This window comes from Primulina tabacum, chromosome 1 (genome assembly GCF_025594145.1).
Source record: "Primulina tabacum isolate GXHZ01 chromosome 1, ASM2559414v2, whole genome shotgun sequence".
NCBI lineage: Eukaryota > Viridiplantae > Streptophyta > Magnoliopsida > Lamiales > Gesneriaceae > Primulina > Primulina tabacum.
This window is the reverse complement of record NC_134550.1, coordinates 10,776,473-10,779,420: the sequence shown is the minus strand read 5'-3', so window position 1 is coordinate 10,779,420 and position 2,948 is coordinate 10,776,473. Positions and strand designations below refer to the sequence as shown.

Here is a 2,948-nt window from a genome sequence, read left to right as displayed (position 1 = left end):
GAATGACGGGTTTAAATTTTTTTTAAAGAAAAAATACGTGCTCGATCGAACAATTATGAAACTTGCATAAAATTGAGAATGATTTATTGATTACAAAAATTTCTTTTTGAGAAATAGAAAAAAGATGAAAACTCTTGTTATTTCGTGCTACAAGAAAATTATCGAAAAGATTTATCTTTGTATCTCGAGTCTCCAAGTAGAGCCGTAATAAGTTGCCACAAGGTGGCAAGATAAGGTATTTTATAGTAAAACAGACTTGAGCTAAGGTCCATGTAGCCAAATATAATATGCCTAGGGCCAAAAACCACGTGTGATGGGCTCTTTTCTCGACCTCACCCTTGAGCTTCCAGTTGCGATAGCTTTCTGCATCACTTCATTTTCCTCCTCCTCCTTTTTCCTCTTGCCTTGGCTTTTGTCTTTCCCCCATTTCAGAGAGCAGCGTCCAAAAACCGCGCTTCTTCTCTACTTCTACAAATCGGTAGGCTTCTTACGTCTCTTTGTCCTGCTGCACACAAAGACGTTGGCCAACCGAAGAAGAAGCATCTCTGAAACCCAGTCACACAAGACAAGAGGAGAAGATCTTCTTTGTTCTTTTACTATGTGTCTACCTTTCGCAGCTGCTTCGTTTTGTGTTGTTAGCTTCCTTGCTCCATTTTCCCCTCGGCTTTCTTGCTCTTTTTAACTTGTTCTTGTCTGGGATTTATGATATCTTGACATGCTTCCCTTTTATTGTCATTGCTTCTCCAAGTTTTCATGACTGAATTGTATTGACAGTACTGTGGAACCTCATAGAGTGGTAGTAGATGTTTAGTTTGTAGTCAACAGGCTCGTCGCATCGGGTATAGTCGCCGAGTCTCCGCTATCAATTGTTTAACAGTTGCTTCGTTTTGGATTCCGCAGCTTCCTTGCCCTGTTAGTACTGTGGAACCTCATAGAGTGGTAGTAGGTAGTTAGGTCGTTGTCAACAGAATCGCTGCATAGAGTGGTAATTTGTTTAGGGCGAACCTCAAATTCACACTTTATTAAGTTAGTTAAATTAACATAATATCATTCGAGATATATTCGATCACGAATCAAATACTCTCATCCGAAAATAAATCAATGTATTATCTCATCCACGTTTTACCTCGACTATTTCGTGAAGACAACTTTTGAGCGGAGGTGGTAGGGACAAGTATTTACCCAAACATACGCTACGTTGAGTTGCAACCATAACAATAATAACAACGCTAATAATATAATGTTTATTATTAATCTTGACTTAGTTACAGTGAGTGATGCACAGGTAATATTCGAACGACATCAACGGTTTTGTTGTTTCAAAACGAGGTTAAAAGTTCTTCATATATATATAAACTACTCAAAACTTTTCTATATGCATTTTTTTGTACTAAAATAGATATTTACGTTTTGTGAAATAGTCGGCCGAGTTTTAGCATCCTCAATTTTCATAGTTTAGCGGAGTTACGGACCCAAATATATAAATGCTAAAATTTAATGGGAGTTTTAAAAACTCGATGCACCAGCCAGGTAAATGTAATAGAACTAATTAAATAAAGATAGACTAATATATAATTGGCTGTAATTTGATTTTTGTTCCAATTGTTTCATTTGTAATCGTTTGGCTGCTCATTTGTATATTTTTATTCGACTTTTTGTTGATGATTGGTTGATTCGTGTGCTTATAGTTTGACGAATTGGAGGAAATTGTGCAATTGTGTCTTTTATTTTTATTGTTTAATTAAATTACAGACCTGTTTATTTGTTTTGAATTTTTTTGGCCATTTGAGATTGTGGTGTTGGGATTGAATGTTTAGTTATTTGTGGCGTGGCTGTGACTATAAGCACATAGATCAATCCTTAGTTCATCACCTTTACGAATTTGAGGATGAAATCTAATAAGCATATTTGTCAAGGTCCACACAGTTAACTATGGGGTTCTTGTAACATTTTTTTAGGTATCTTTTCAAATTTTGAATCTAATTCTTGGAGCTAGAGTCATTTATAATTCCGATTAACCTGAAATTTTTGCTACTTTATCAGCTCATCTGATTTTTTTAGAGACATTTGTAATAACAAAATTTCTGGGTTTGCAGTTTACATAATATGTCTGGACATCCGCCTCCTCCACCGCCTGATCACAAGGCTTGAGCTTACCATCTTGGATGGGATGTAAGTAATTTTTTTTTAATCTTAAAGTAATTGTTTGACAAAATTTCGTTCTACTTATTTAATATTTTTAGGAAAAAGATTACAATAACATGTATTCTTGGTTATAGATTTTACCCAGATAATAGCAGTGTATCGAGATACATATCGAGACAGTTCAAACTGCAGACATGTGATCCCGGCTGGTCGTGGAGGTATGTGACACCTGACCAGCGGCAGTGGTACTGGGAGAAGTTCTGTGTAAGTCTTTATTAAAACAATCAATTTTTACAATAACATGTTTCAATTTTTATTAAACTATTAACTTACTTAAATATTAAATATTGCAGTTGAGGTATAGATGGGCAGCTGACATTGATACTCAGGTACGAGAGTTGTGGTTACGTAACACTGCCACCCTATACCGTCGGACCATTCATGGCTGGAGGAGCAGGGACCAGCATCCAATAACGGTCACGCCTGAGAGATGGGCTGCTTGGACTGCTGCATGCATGCAGCAGGATTGGCAGGACAGAGACTCAGTCACAGTAGCTACGTTTTTTTTTTGTTTTTTTTATGAATATTTGTATCAAACACTTTATCCTTATTTGTAGTTTAGTAATATGATTACATTTCTCAAACTTTGTTGTTAATTTTTTTTCAATTATACAGCACAATATATTTAATATATTTTTATTTTTTTTTAAAAAAATAAAATTGGTGATTAGCGACGGTTCATTTCTAACCGTCGCTTAAATTAGCGACGGTTTTTTAAAAAAATGTCGCTATATTAAGCGACG

The 2,948-nt window shown here is 35.5% G+C and overlaps 1 long non-coding RNA gene across 1 annotated transcript; it reads left to right on the top strand.

The window, feature by feature from the left end:
* The first annotated feature begins 2,069 nt into the window (after nt 1–2,069).
* LOC142517892 (uncharacterized) lies at nt 2,070–2,650 on the top strand. Its single transcript, XR_012813419.1, has 3 exons — nt 2,070–2,172; nt 2,280–2,409; nt 2,499–2,650. It is a non-coding gene; the product is annotated as an uncharacterized LOC142517892 (long non-coding RNA).
* Nucleotides 2,651–2,948: the final 298 nt, after the last annotated feature.